We start from the raw sequence: 15,330 nt of genomic DNA, 5'->3' as shown, positions 1-15,330 counted from the left end.
GTGTGTGTGTGTGTGTGTGTGTGTGTGTGTGTGTGTGTGTTGGTGTCTGAGCACTGGACTCTGTCCGTGGTCCTGCTCTGGACTCGCAGGGGACCCTGGACAAATGGCTCACCTCCATGGGCCTCACTTTCCTCATCTGGAAACTGTTGTGAGGATCAAGGTTATCTGAAGAGGGTGAGGGTCAGCTTGTCTTTCCAACACTGTCCGGCTCAGGACTGGTACACAGCAGGTACTCAATAAATCTTCATTAAAGCAACAAATATACCAAAATTCAGGCAGTCAAGTGTCACTATATATATATATTTTAAATATTTTATTTATTTGACAGAGATCACAAGCAGGCAGAGAGGCAGGCAGAGAGAGAGGAAGGGAAGCAGGCTCCCTGCTGAGCAGAGAGACTGATGTGGGGCTCGATTCCAGGACCCTGGGATCGTGACCTGAGGCGAAGGCAGAGGAATTAACCCACTGAGCCACCCAGGTGCCCCTCACTATATATATATATATATATATATATGTATATATTTTAAAGAAAGCCCTGAGACAGAGCCTTTGCTAATTTTGAAAACATAACAGGCTTTCAGGGCTCCTGGGTGGCTCAGCCAGTTGGGCAGCTGCCTCTGGCTTCAGGTCATGATCCCAGGGTTCTGGGATCAAGCCCTGCATCCGCCTCCTTGCTGAGAGGGGAGCTGTTCTCCCTCTCCCTCTGCCCCTTCCCTTGTTCATGCTCTTGCACTCTCTCACTCTGTCTGTCTCAAATAAATAAATAAATAAATAAATAAATAAATAAATAAATAAAATCTTACTTAAAAAAATAACAGGCTTTCTTTAAAAGTGTTACGTTTCATGAAAAATAAACAAGAGATATTTGACTTCATACCAAAAAAAAAAAAAAGTGTTATGTTTCAGGATACCTGGTGGCTCAGTGGGTTAAAGCCTCTGCTTTCGGGTCAGGTAATGATCTGTAAGGGTAAGGGTGATCTGATCAGGTAAGGGTCCTGGGATTGAGCCCCGCGTCAGGTTCGCTGCTCAGCGGGGAGCCTGCTTCTCTACTCTCTCTGCCTGCCTCTCAGCCTACTTGTGATCTCTGTCAAATAAATGAATAAAATCTTTTTTTTTTAAGTGTTATGTTTTTTCTTAGAACCATAATCCAGTTTATTGGTACTAAATTTTGCCAAATATGGGTTCATCTGAGAATTACTGCCCCAATTCATACCATACTAAGGGCTCTAAGACATTTGTATGCAGAGCCTCCAAGCTTCCAAAGGCAAAGAAAGAACCACATTTACCTCCATTAGCAACTTCTACAACTAAACAAATGATCATTCTTTTGATAAATGTTTTGATTATCAAAAACAAATGATAACCTCAACCTCTCAAATCCACTGACATCAGTTTCTCAGCTTCCTGCTATAAGGTTGGTTCTGAATTCTATGCTTCCCCCCATTTGATCCACCAATGGAAAAACATCCTCTGAGGGTCTACTACGCAGTCCTTATTCTAAGGGACTCACTAACTGGCTACAGCGATAGAAAATGGTGGTACAGGGGAGCAGAAAGGATGGATTTTTCTACCCAAGTCAAGGTTCTATTTGTTCATTTCCTCACTGAATTATTCCACAGACATTGTCTGGGTACCAGCTATGTATTAGCACTGGCTTAGTGGCATCATTAAGAAGATTAAGGCCACCTACAGTGGGCCATCTCATGTTCTGTCTTCCTTTCTCTGAAGTTTCCCTGAACTGTCAACCCCACCACTGCCCTACTTATTCCCATCTGACTGAGGGGGAAAGAGAGGTAATCCACCATCCACCCTAACTCCCGGGGCAGTATGGGCTCCACACCTGTCCTTACCACTAGGTTCTGCTTCATTTCCCCTCATGTGCACCTTTCCATCAACAGGCCTGGCTAGGGGTACCCTCCTCCTTCCCAGGCTACTATTCCCTGAGACTCCCACCGCCCAGGCTTCTCAGCCTCCCTGGCCACTTCCTTGCATCCCTCTCCCTTCAACCACCTATTAAATTCTACCTTTGCCAAGTTTCTGCCTCTGGTCTGCTTTAGCTTCCCTGTTCTCCCCCTCTGCAGAGTCGAGGGAAGGGGTGTTATTAATATCAGGGCAATTAATTAATCATGAACCTAACATTTGTCTAAGAGCTCATTTTTATGTAATTATGTTCCTTCGTCTCGGGTCTAACTTTAGAATGAAAATGAGCATTTCATGAACACTGACAATGACAAACGCTAGGCACTGTTCTTTTACATAGCACGCGTTTTATTCTTGAAAGTCTGGTTTTTCAAATCTAGGGCTACAGCTAAATTCTCACCTAATTTGAAAGGCTAGTGTTTGACGTGCTCTTGAGGCCAATTTAGAGAATGAGTATTAATGGAAGGGAAATCGTGGTCTTTGCAGTTTTCACGACAGCTCACGTTGTCTTTCTGAACTGAAATCAGCCTGATCAGTGAGCTCCTCTTCTTGCAATTTTCTTGACCATTCTTTTCCAAGCACCCTCATTTTTATGGGAACGTGAAAGCTGTCTCCCGCCACAAACTACACAAGACTCTGACAACTATCCATAATCGGACGAGAGGCAGCAATTTGCTTAATTTCTTGGTAATTGTTCTTTGCCAGCTGACAAGGGTTTCATCACGGCCGTCTAACAATACAGACAGCTTTTCTAACTAGACAGTTGGGAACAGAAAACCCTCCATTAAACGACAGATGAGACTAATGGGTCTGAATTGCAATTTGTATCAGTCTACTTGGGCAGATGCCAGGATTTCAACTCTCCGAGCCACGCCAGCTCTCCTACAATTTTCCCATTTTTCTGGAACAAAAGAACATTAATTTTATCTGCAACATTTTTGAAAATTTCAGGATTCACAGGACAGAGTCGTCTGAAAGGTATTCTGAGACACGAGTTCTCCAGGCCTCCTAAATAATATGAGGGCTATTTGTTAGACGTGGGCATAGATCCAGAGGAAGAGGAAACAGCAATTCATCAATTCCACGGATGCAAAACAGTGACAGCAGTGCACAAAATGAGCTGTTCTGCTGCCTGCAAGCTCCATAAGGAATGAGTAGTGGAAACCTGCCGCGGCTCCAAGCCTGTCACATATGACACAGACTGAGAAATAAACTCTAAACTTAGAAAAAAGTATAGAAAATTATTTTGAGTATCTTTTAGTCCAATGATTCTTAAGGGAATGGCGAGGAGCAAGGAAGCACAGATCAGAATCTCACGGAAGGTGGGGGGATTTTTAAATATGCATTCCGTCTTCTTCTGGGACAATGGCATAGATAAACTATTCCCTATTCTTTTCACTGGTACAACTAAAAACCCTGGTCATTCTATATATAAAACCAATGTAAGAGTCTGAAAAATGAAAAAGAGAAGGCAAAGCGGTTAAAGACCTTAGCACCTGAGGAATGAAACAGTGATGAGTCCCATGGATTTTCTTGATGACCCGTAGGTCCTGGAATTGGCAGCTAATTAAGCCAGTAACCCAGAAATGTTAAGGTGTACAGACCAAAATTTTTTAAAAATCAAAAATTAAAAAAAAGAAGGAAAGAAAAAAGAAAAGCCTGCTTTCTCTAGCTAGAATTCCAGGGAAGGGACAGCCTAGCAAGAAAGAAAATCTAGACAACTGCTCTACTCTGGCCAGCATCACAGAAAAAATGGCAGCCCACCCCCACCAGCAAAGACTTAGTGGAAAGCCTAGACTTATAACCTTGGGAGGCTATAGCAAGGCAACTCAAACTCTGCACCAGGGTGGTGTCAGACGAAGTCAATGGAGAGCTAGATCTGCTATCCTTATGGACATTAACAAGCACTCCTCCTTGGTGGTGACAGTAGAGACCACAGGGGGTATCTGGACTTCTACCCCAACCAGCACTAATGAAGTGCCCCTCCCTCTCCCTGATAGTATAGTGTCAGAGGAGTCACGAAGTCTGTCCCTGCTCTGTGGTAACAGGGCCACCCCTCCATGGTGCTGGTGGCATCCACATGGGGACAGTAACAATGTCCCTTTTGTCAATCAGGGCAATATCAGTGGGGAGTCTCTGCTCCTACCCCTGCCCAGCTGTAACAAGGGGGTCCTCCATTCCCGGGGTGTTGATTATGGCCACCTGGAGATCCTACATTTACATATAAGTACAGAGGCAGTGCCCTCTTTTACTCACTGGAGAAGTACCAGGGAATCCCTGCTAATATGTAAGGTTTAAATAAAATCTAAAGTCTTAAAAGAATTCTCCAAATGTCCATATTTCAATAAAAAATCATTAGCCACACCAATAACCAGGAAGATCTCAAACTGAGTGAGAAAAGACAATTGACATATGGCAACACCATAATGACCCAGACTGTCAAAATTATCTTACAAGGATTTAAAGCAGCTATTATAAGAAATCTTCAATGGGAAATTATAAACATATTTGAAACAAATGAAAAAACAGAAAGTCTCTACAAAGAAAGAGAAGTTATAAGAAGAACCAAATACAAATTTTAGAACTAGAAAACAAAATGACTGAAATAAAAAGCTTAAAGGATAGGCTCCCAGCAGAATGGAGGGAGAAAGAGGAAAGAATCAGTGAACTTGAAGACAGTACAATAGAATTTTTCTAATCTGAACAAAAGAGAGAAAACAGACTGAGACAAATGAACAGAGCCTCAAAAAGAAAAAAAAAGAACAGAGTCTCAGGGACATATGAGATGATAACAAAAGATCTAACACTGAAGTCATTAGAGTTTCATAAATAGAGAAGAAAGAGAATGGAACTGAAAAAGTATTTTAGGAAATATTGGTCAAAATTTTCTCAAATTTGGGAAAACATAGACCTCTGTATTCAAGAAACTTAAACTCCAAACAAGATAAATCCAAAGAAATCCACTCCAAAACAAATCATAATCAAATGTCTAAGAACTAAAGATGAAGAAGAAAACCTTGAAAGCAGCCTGACAGAAACAATGTATTAGCTACAGGGAGAAAATACAAAAGACAGCAGATTTCTCATCTGAAACCCTAGAGGCCAAAAAGAAGTGTCACATTTTTCAAGTACTTAAAGAAAATAACCGTCAACCCAAAATTGGATGTCCAGCGGAATTATCCTTCAAGAATGGAGAGGAAATCAAGATATTCTCAGATTAAGAAAAATCAAGAGAATTTGTCATGAGCAAAACTATCCTTAAAGAATAGCTAAAGGAAGTTCTCTACATAGAAAGAAAATAGTAAGAAAAGGATTTTTCTTTTTAAAGTAGGCTTCATGTCCACCATGTGGGGCTTGAACATATGTCCCTGAGATCAAGACCTGAGCCGGGGTCAAGAGTCAGATGCCCATGGACTGAGCCACCCAGATGCCCCAAAAAGGGGAATCTTAAAGCATCGGGAATGAAGAAAAAACAAAGAAGCAAAAGTATGGGTTTATACAACAGACTTTCTTTCTCGAGTTCTCTGAATATATTACAAATGGAGAAGAGCACAGGAATGTAAAGTAAGGTTTCTACATTTCAAACTGGTAAAATGACAATACCAATGGGCTATGATATAATATATATGTCATGTTATACCTAAAGCAACAACTAAAGAAGCTATACAATATAGAAGCAAACAAAGAAGTATAGACAAATCTAAATGGAACTTTAAAAAACACTCAGGTAATTCATAGAGAGGCAGAAAAAGAAAGCAGAGAAGCAAAAAATAAAAGAAACCAAAAAATAAATTAAAACGTCAGATTTTAGCCACAACCTACTAATAATTACATTAAATATAAATGGTGTAAATATACTAATTAAAAGACAGAGTTTGGCAGAATTGATCTTAAAAAATGAACCGGGGGCACCTGGGTGGCTCAGTTGTTAAGCGTCTGCCTTCAGCTCAGGTCATGATCCCAGGGTCCTGGGATCGAGCCCTGTATCGGCCTCCCTGCTCTGCAGGAAGCCTGCTTCTCCCTATCTCCTGCTCCCCCTGGTTCTGTTCCTGCTCTCACTGTGTTTCTCTCTGTTAAATAAATAAAATCTTTAAAAAAAATTTAAAAAATTAAAAATGTGCCAACTGTATTCTGTTTAAGAAAAACTCCCTTCAAATATAATGATGTAAGTAGGTTGAAAGTAAAAGGATTCAAAAAATACCATGAAAAAATTAATTAAAAGAAAGGAAAAAAGGCTTTATTAATGTAACACTAAAGCAGACTAATAAAGTGGCTATATTATTAGAATATTTCATGTACTTGAAAGTACAACGTCATAAAGTAGAATTCAGAGCAAAGAAAATTATCAGTGACAGATAAAGACCTCACATAATGATAGAAAGGTAAATCACCAAGATGACACTGCAATCCTAAATGTATATACACAAAACAGCAGAACTGTAAAATATGTGAAGTAAGTATGAGGAGAATGGAAAAATCCAAAATTATAAAAATTATAGCTGAAGACTTCAATACCTCCCTCAGAATGAAGACAGAACTAGACAGGAGTTAGAATTCAACATCACCCAACAGAACCTAATTGACATTTACAGAACACTCTACCCCCCCAACAGCCAAATCCACAATATTCTCAAAACAGATGCCAAGACAGATCTTATTCTGGGCTGTAAAGCAAATCTCAAGAATTGAAATCTGTGATGTAATAAGAAATAAATTTGTATAACTTTCTGTCCCCGTTCTTGGCACAAGGCTCCAAAAATCCTTAGAATTTCCTGACAGGAGGGTTGGTTTGTTTTTTCCATTCAAAAGGACCCCTTTTCTGAGCATACCTCAGGTGACTTAGGGTAGGGCCCCTAGATTGGCTCAGGATAGGGATGGTCACCAGAAAGACAAATACAAGACTAAGACTTTTAGTCACACCTGCCCCTGAAGAGTAGGGGGAGATGGCGATTAAGCTCCATAAAAACTCTTGAACATCAGGATTTGATGAGTTTCTGGGATGATAAGTCAGCCAGAAGAGTGGCCCATTCCAGTTCCACCAAGACAGGAGCTCCTATGGTTGGGCCCCTTCTGCACCTCACACTGGCAGAATTCAGAAGTGAAGCCATCCAGTCCAGGGCTTTCTCTGTTGGAAGATTTCTGATAACTGATTCAATCTCCTTCAGAGTCATAGGTCTATTGAGATCTCCCATCTCTTTGTGATTCAGTTTTGGCAGGTTTTGTTTCTGGCAATTTACCCATTTCATCTACATTATCCTGTTTTAGTAATCAGAGTCTTTTTCTTTCTTAGTCAGTTCTAGGTAAAGGTTTGTCAATTTTGCTGATCTTTCTGAAGACCCAACTTTTGGTTTTGTTGGTTTTCTCTGCTGTTTTCCTATTCTCCATTTCACCATCTCTGCTCTAATCTTCATTATTTCCCTCTTTGTGCTAGCTTTGGATTTAGGTTGTTCTCCCTTTTCTAGTTGCTTAAGTTGTAGAGATAGGCTGCTGAATCTTTCTTGTGCTTTCATGTCAGTGCGTGTAGTTATACAAGTCCCCCATAGTGCATCCCAGAAGTACTGGTATGTTGTGCTTCCTTGTTCATTTGTCTCAAAGTACTTTCTAATGTCCCTGTGATTTCTTAGAGACACTGGTTGTTTAAGAACGTGTTGTTTAACTTCCTCTTCAGCCCACTGTGGTCAGAGAAAACACTTTGTATGATACCTACCTTTTAAAATCTACTAAGACTTGGGGCAGGGTGGCTCAGTGGGTTAAAGCCTCTGCCTTCAGCTCAGTCATGATCCCAGGGTTCTGGGATTGAGCCCCGCATCGGGCTCTCTGCTCAGCGGGGAGCCTGCTTCCTCCTCTCTCTCTGCCTGCTTGTGATCTATCTCTGTCAAATAAATTAAAAATAAAATAAAATAGGGACGCCTGGGTGGCTCAGTTGGTTAAGCAGCTGCCTTCAGCTCAGGTCATGATCCCAGCGTCCTGGGATCGAGTCCCACATCGGGCTCCTTGCTCAGCGGGGAGCCTGCTTCTCCCTCTGCCTCTGCCTGCCATTCTGTCTGCCTGTGCTCGCTCTCTCCCCTTCTCTCTCTCTGATAAATAAATAAAATCTTTTTTTTTAAAGATTTTATTTATTTATTCGACAGAAATCACAAGTAGACGGAGAGGCAGGCAGAGAGAAAGAGAGGGAAGCAGGCTCCCTGCTGAGCAGAGAGCCCGATGCGGGACTTGATCCCACGACCCTGAGATCATGACCCAAGCCAAAGGCAGCGGCTTAACCCACTGAGCCACCCAGGTGCCCCTAAATAAATAAAATCTTAAAAAAAAAAATAAATAAAATCCTAAAAAGAAATAAAATAAAATCTACTAAGACTTAATCTATGGGTATCCTATGGTATTGGGATGTGGTCCGTAGAATATCTACTCCCTAATCCCTTGAACACATGAACACGTTAGTTTAGTAGCTAAAAGAATTTTGTAGATTTAGTTAAAATGGAGATTATCCTACATTATGCAGGTGAGCCCAGTGTCATCAATCACACAGGCTGGTAAGGGCAGAGATCTTTCTTTGGCTGGAGTCGGAGAGACACAGTAAAAAGGGCACGTAAGAGGGGTTGGAAGCATGAGAGGGACCCAACCACTGTTGCTGGAGAAGCCACATGGAGGGCACAGGAGGAGTGCGGGCAGCCTCAAAGCAGGAAACAATGGTCTCCGGCTGCTAGCCAGGAAAGACATGAATACAGGGTCCTACAACCCCAAGGATCTAAACTCAGCCAACACTCCAAACAAGGTACGAAGCAGATTCCTTCTCAACATGCAGCAAGGAACACAGCTCCACTGACACTGTGATGCTGGCCTCATAAGACCCCGAATGGAGGACCCTGGGAAGCCCACAAAATTTCTGCCTTCCTAAAACTGTGAGATAATAAGTTTGGGTTGTTTAAAGATGCTAAGTTTGTGGTAATTTTTATGGTAGCAATGGAAAACTAATTCGGGGGATGTGTCTAGGATAAAAATAGCTATGAAAGACATTCTTGCAACAACCAGAAAACTCGCATATGGATTGCACATAAGATAATATATGGAATTACTGTTAATTTTTTTAGTTGTCAAATGGTATGGTGGTCATGCAGGAGCACGTCTCAAGTCTTCAGACAGGAATAAATGAAGTACTTAGGTGCAAAGTGTTACCGTTTCTGCAAGTCATGAAGCAAATATGGCAAAATGCAGTGATTGTTGAATCCAACTGAAGGCAAATGAATGTTCAAAAACATTTTATAAATCGTTGGAGAAAAACAAATGTGGAGTTAAAGAAGCCAGACACAAAAGAACAGATATGAGGGTATGGCTCAGTGAGAAGAGTATGGACTCTTGATCTTGGGGTCATGAGTTCAAGCCCCATGCTGGGCATAAAGATTATTACTTAAACACACACCACACACACACACACACACACACACACACACACACACACACACACTATGGGAGTCCAATTATGTAACTGTTTAAAAACCACATATAGGTGGTAAAAGTATATTGCCAACAAGGCAGTGATGATCACCTGATGTCAGAACACTGATTACTTGTCATGGGGAGAAACAAAGTTGTAAACAGAAAAGGCCACACACAGAGCACTTCTGGGTATTGGTGAAGTTGTATTTTGCAACCTAGGCGGTGGCTGTATAAACTAGAGTGTTTTATGCTCTGGTCTGCATGGGTGTAACAGCTCACAACTTAAGTTATAAAAATAATTTGTGTATCTGCAAAAACACTGGAAGCTTTTTCAAAATTTGTTTTTATTATTCAGTTAGGCTTTACCTTACACCAGAAATATCTGAGGGTAGGCCTGTACCTTGATTCCTACCTAATACAGTTTGGGAGCACAATCATTCCTAAGATCCTTTTTTTTTTCTGAAGAGAAAAACAAAATCACAGATCGACTGCATAAGAAGGCTTCGAGAGTGGGGCCCAGAAACCTGTGCTTTAACAAGCTCTTTTGGTGATTCTGAGACTCACAAAGTTTAAGAACCACCAGTATTAGTACACATATAAATAATCCTTGTTATTTTCATGGAGTAACGACTTCATCTTCAAGATCTAGATATTGCGGGGCGCCTGGTTGGCTCAGTGGGTTAAGCCGCTGCCTTTGGCTCAGGTCATGATCCCAGGGTCCTGGGATCGAGCCCTGCATCGGGCTCTCTGCTCAGCTGGGAGCCTGCTTCCTTCTCTCTCTCTCTGCCTGCTTGTGATCTCTCTCTGTCAAATAAATAAATAAATCTTAAAAAAAAAAAAAATCTAGATATTGCCTCCCAGGACACTTCAAGTCCATTGTCCCCATACAACTACAAGCACCCAAGCTATACCCCACCTGAGGCCCCAATGATATATAAGACAGACCTGTAAGACAGACCTGGAGACCTGACCAAACTGTGGAGAGAAGGGTTTTGTATTCTTATTTTCTAAGACATTTAAAGAGTGAACTAAGAGTTATTTTTTCAATAACCATATGGAACATTCCCTCATAGAGAAGCTGAGGTTCAGAGGGGCAACAGATGGTGCCCACCCCGTGTGAATGGCAAGACCTGTCACCAAAATCCAGGCCTCAGGGAGGAGCGGGTAATTCCATTGCCATTAGCCAGACTGGCCGGACTGGGCTCATGACCACCAGTGGGGGAGGACTTTGGATAAGACCGACTACTTCCTTGAATAGCCAAATCCAGAGGGGCCCAGGAGACCTCCTTCTTCAGTTACGGCTGAAGAATCCAAGAATGCTATCCTGGTTGAAGCCATGAACTTGGACATGTAACTCTTGGATCGGCACAGCTCTGCACAAGGTCAGAGGAATGTGTGTTTTGCCTTCATGACAACACGTGGTTCCTAACCTCCAGATGACTGTAGTCCTGAGCACTAACCGTAGGGCACTGCCACCAACTCCCCGTGAGCAGGAAAGAATTGAAGGATGGGCTGCTGATTCACTTCAGCTACGACAAAAATATCCCCCCTTCCCTCCCGCCCAGAGGGAAACCTCTGGAAAAAGGTTAATTTTCTGCTTCTGTCAGATAAACTGCTTCACCTCTGTAAGGACTTGACAGAAGATTCGCAGAGTCACTTTGAGTGCCTGTTACATGTTGTCAAGGCAACCATGGCTCCCAGCTCTCACCACAGGGAATCTTCCCAACCATGTGTTCAGGCTCTTACTTGCCCCCAAGTTCCTTTTGTTTTAAAATCTTTGAGGGGCACCTGAGTGGCTCAGTGGGTTAAAGCCTCTACCTTCAGCTCAGGTCATGATCCTAGGGTCCTGGGATCGAGCCCCAAGTCAGGCTCTCTGCTCAGCGGGGAGCCTGCTTCCCTTCCTCTCTCTCTGCCTACCTTTCTGCCTACTTGTGATCTCTGTCTGTCAAATAAATAAATAAAATCTTAAAAAAAAAAAATCTTCTTTGAATTCTTCTAAAATAAAAAACACTTAAAAATATATCTTTCTATGCTCTCTGAGCCCTCATTATTTCCTGGAGTTTAATCGTTCCTATCAGAAGTCCAGTCCTCTATGTAAACAAAATGCCAAGTTTAAGGGCCTTTGAAGCAAACGTAATTTTCACTTAGTAAGCATAAAGATCATGCTGCAGGTACGGTCCAAAGAGCTTGTGTGTTTTGCACAAAAAGAGGGTGATAACAACACAAGGTGGGGGGGGTGCGGAGAGAAAGGGCCAAACAAAGGCCAGCAGGGATGCAGGTGGATGAATGCTGGTGTCTGGGGAGAAAGAGATATTTACAAGACCATCAGTGCAATCTACAAGAAGACTGGTCCTCTGTGACGTTAGGGGACTGCCCTTCCCTGCTTCAGCTGCGACAATGGGAATGTGAAGGGGGAAAGGAGGGAAGGAAGAAGGAACGAGTCAGCCTCCGTGTTCCCGCAATCCACACGGAATTCTTCACAGATGAAGTTATCTGACCTTTAGCTCACTGGCGAGTGATTCAGAGTGGACGGTGTGGATAAAGCCAGACAACTGTGGAAGATGGGCGACAAGTGCTTGGCGGTCCTCTATACCAGTCTCATTTTTTGGAGTGTAAACTGGAATTTTTCCATCTTAAAAACAACCAAAAAAAAAAAACCAGAAAGAGAGGGGAGAGAAAGAAAAGAGGGGGTTGTGCTGGAAAGGAAAGCGAGTCAAGGGCAGGGGTGAGAGCGAACAGGGAACAGAAAGAGGATGCTGAAAGGGAAGAGAGAGGGAGAGATCTGGACATGTGGAGATGCCATGGACACCCCAGAGGCCCTCCGACTTCACGCAGGCTGTGCAGCACTGCCGGATAACACCTGGGAAAGCTCAAAGGCACCGCAAGCCTATCCTGGTAAAAATTCTGATAGAGCACAATTCGGATGTGCCTCCCATCCTGGCTCCCTGATAGCCTTTCTCAGCCCGCGCAGGCCGCCTTGGGGAAGCTGGGGAAGCATGTTGGCGTTTGCTTCAGCGGGCGACTGTCCTGGGGGCAGGAATTCCGGAGTTTGACTGGCTCTGCCGTGGCTGACGGGCAAAGCTGTCAGTCCTTATCACTGGGCACCAACATGTACAGAAGCCAAGGAGAGGGGCTAAAAATCGAATTAAAAGGAGTGTAAATAAAAACTCCTAAGATCACCGCGATCCAGAAACACTATGAGACTCAACTCGTGATTGCTCCAGTATGCGAGAGTGAGAAAAATCAATCCAGACACTATTTATGCCAAGTCCTGGAATCTGTTTCCGTTTTGTCTTGTGTTGCTTTGATGGCACGTTGGAGTATGAGTGTCTTTGGGAATCACTCAGCAAGAGCCATAAACAAGTAACAAAGCCCTCCTTTAGTGATTCTGCCACATTCCTTTGAATCCCCTCTGGTTTGAACTTTTTTTTTCCTCCTTCTTATACCTGTCTGAGTTTGAAGGCAACTCCGAGGGACTGCTCCCACAACAATTACCCAGATGATGCCTGATAAAAATCAGGCCCCAGAGCTGACTTCAACCAAGATGCCCGGCCAAGACCTGCTCTAGAACCAGCGCAGAGCACTAGTGAGAAGGCAGAGTGCGAAGTCGGAGACACGCCTGCCTCGATGGGCCACATGGAACAACTGAAGAGCTAACTCTGTCATTTGTTTTTTGGTCTTGTTTCTTAAAGATTTTATTTATTGGTCCGAGAGAAAGAGAGAGCACAAGCAGGGGGAGCGCGGCAGGTGGAGGGAGAAGCAGGGAGCCTGATGCGGGGCTCGATCCCAGGACCCTGGGATCATGACCTGAGCTGAAGGCAGATGCTTCACCGACTGAGCCACGCAGGTATCCCAAAAGCTAACTCTGTCATCTGTCACAAGGAACTCACGAGGTGACCTCTGAGGCCATCACCTGAGCCCACGAGAGAAGAACACAGCCCACACTGTCTCTGTAGGGAGGCTGCCAACTCTTCCAGGGAGTAAGTGCTCTACAAAGAAGCACGTCCCGGTCTCTCACTGCACAGTCTGGAATCTATTTCCTCTTTATTCTTCCCTTAGTAGATGTTCAGCCATTCAAATTCAGCTTTCGGCTTCTTGCTTTCCTTCTTCTTGAGATGACACCAGCTGTTTCAGAAATAACATCTGAAAAAGTGAAAGCCGGTACAATGCTAACGGCTACGTTTGACTCTCGTTCTGGCTCACCAGACATGCCTGAACTCCAGAAATGTATACATTTCTTCTTCTTCTTTTTTTTAATCCTGAGAATTAAGCCTCTTATGTAAGAATGATGAGAATGTAGCTGGAGAGCTGGACCGTTCTACCGGGAGTCCCACCTGGGAAGAGGCGGGAGAATGAGACCCGACCCGGGTTTTAAAGTGGGCTTTCTCCATCTGGGGAAGGAAGACAGCCTTTCTGAGCTATCTGAACTTTAAAATATTCTGTTAATTATCAGTTCTTATGAGACTTTGGGAAGGTCACTTGCAAAGGGCACAGACTTGCCTCATCAATTAAATAAACTATTTTTTAAAAAAGATTTTATTTATTTATTTGACAGAGAGGGATCACAAGTAGGCAGAGAGGCACGCAGAGAAAGTGGGGGTGGGGAGCAGGCCCCCCGCTGAGCAGAGAGCCCGATGCGGGGCTCGATCCCAGGATCCTGAGACCATGACCTGAGCCAAAGGCAGAGGCTTAACCCACTGAGCCACCCAGGCACCCCCTACTGTTTTATTTCCTGACTTCACTGGTCCATATGACCGACAGAGTGTAACATTTAATCAAAAAGCACTGGCGTGTGGGGCGCCTGGGTGGCTCAGGCAGTTAAGTGTCTTGCTTTCCTCTGGCTCTGGTCGTGATCTCAGGGTCCTGGGATTGAGTCCTGCGTCGGGCACCCTCCTCAGCAGGGAGCTTGCTTCTCCCCCTGCTCCTTCTCTCACTTACTCTCTTTCAAATGAATAAATAAAATCTTAAAAAAAAAAAAAAGACAAACAGAATATAAAGACAGGGGACATAGGGACTCCACCAGTACTGAAAACAATACACGGTGCCCCCAACGTGTCAGCAATGCCGAAGAATTTTGGCAGATGGAACCAAATTGAAGAAAAATATCGTAAGCCCAACTGCACCCCCTACCCTTAAGAACAGACTGAGCCCTTGAGAAGCAGGGCTCCGCTACTTCTTACTTGAAAAGGCAAAGTCCTGAGGGGACAGGGGGCCATGGGGCAAACAGAAAGCCCACAAAGACCCCTCTGGGTCAGTCAGGGTCAGGGGTATCTGTGATGTCACACCTCATCCCTGGGTAAAGACCTCAGGGAAAGATGCACGAGGAGCAGTGGACTCCCCAAACCCAGAAAGGAATCAGTGATACAGAGACTACCAAGGAGCTTCCCTTCTCCTCCCCTCCCCTCAGGCGGCTGGATCTCTGACTTGACATATTAGTCCACGTCACTGAGCAAACATGGGAGAAAATCCACATGGTGTCTATGAAGAGATTCTGCAACAAACAAGGACAACATGGCATTCTTACTTGTAGAAAAGACTCAGCACGGGAAGCAAACATAACTTTTCAAGAGCATCTCCTTACAGCCTCAAAGTTTCTGAACATACGTGGTCTGTGAAGATGTGAGATAAGATGATGAAAGAAGAAAATAAAGAAGAGGACTGACAAAGAAGCTGGGAACTGAATGAGATAAGGAAAAAATAGGACTAAATCTAAAAATACAATAGCAAAATGAGTATCTGCATTTGAAGCCACACAAAGCAGCACTGATTCAATAGAAACCGGACCAGTGATGTGGAAAGCAAACAGAAGTTCTTCCCAAAGGCAGAGAAGAACAAAGGGACCAAGGTCATGAGCGAGACAGGCAAACAAAGGAGGATGGTAAGCGGAGCGCGTGCGTTCTGACAGTCGGGGTTCTTGGGAACCAGAGCCCATAAAACTGCCACGGGGAAGAACCCACAACTGCAGATCGAAAG

At 43.6% G+C, this 15,330-nt stretch overlaps 1 protein-coding gene across 2 annotated transcripts in view; it reads right to left on the bottom strand.

Moving 5' to 3' along the window:
* The window catches only part of LARS2 (leucyl-tRNA synthetase 2, mitochondrial), a 151,784-nt gene that overhangs the window by 108,192 nt on the left and 28,262 nt on the right, over positions 1–15,330 (bottom strand). The gene's annotated exons all lie outside the window — the stretch shown is intronic.

This window comes from Mustela nigripes, chromosome 2, assembly GCF_022355385.1.
Source record: "Mustela nigripes isolate SB6536 chromosome 2, MUSNIG.SB6536, whole genome shotgun sequence".
NCBI classification, from domain to species: domain Eukaryota; kingdom Metazoa; phylum Chordata; class Mammalia; order Carnivora; family Mustelidae; genus Mustela; species Mustela nigripes.
Note: the sequence above shows the minus strand (reverse complement) of the source record. Positions and strands in the feature narration are given on the sequence as shown.